The sequence below is a fragment of the Penaeus monodon genome, chromosome 27 (genome assembly GCF_015228065.2).
Source record: "Penaeus monodon isolate SGIC_2016 chromosome 27, NSTDA_Pmon_1, whole genome shotgun sequence".
Classification (NCBI taxonomy): Eukaryota; Metazoa; Arthropoda; class Malacostraca; order Decapoda; family Penaeidae; genus Penaeus; species Penaeus monodon.
The window spans coordinates 31,537,857-31,538,273 of record NC_051412.1 but is presented as its reverse complement, the minus strand read 5'-3'; positions in this window follow the sequence as shown (position 1 = coordinate 31,538,273).

Below are 417 nucleotides of genomic sequence, written 5' to 3'. Positions count from 1 at the left end.
ATAATATTTGCATTATCTTTTTACAGCTTGACGTCCGAAAATCTCAACGTGTTTCCTTCCTTATATCTAAATCATGCAACGCTCGCCGACCTATATAACAACTTTCTCACTTCTTCCTCATGACAGGGACTGCATGCGTAATCGACATTGCAGTCCCTGTCATTGCAGTTTTCTCTTTCTCTGTAATACCCCCTTGGGCACAAAGAGAGCAATTTCCTATTATTCAGTAGACAGACGACTGTTTAGATCTTTTCCCTTCTGTCACGGCGAATAATCCTTTCCTTTGCTATATGGAACTGACCTTTCCTTTTCCCCTAATAACACAGAGGCGACACTTTCCCTCAATTCACAGAGAACACCCAAGGGAGATTCCTCCCCCCCCCCATAACACGAGAAACCATCCAGCCCTCCATTAAT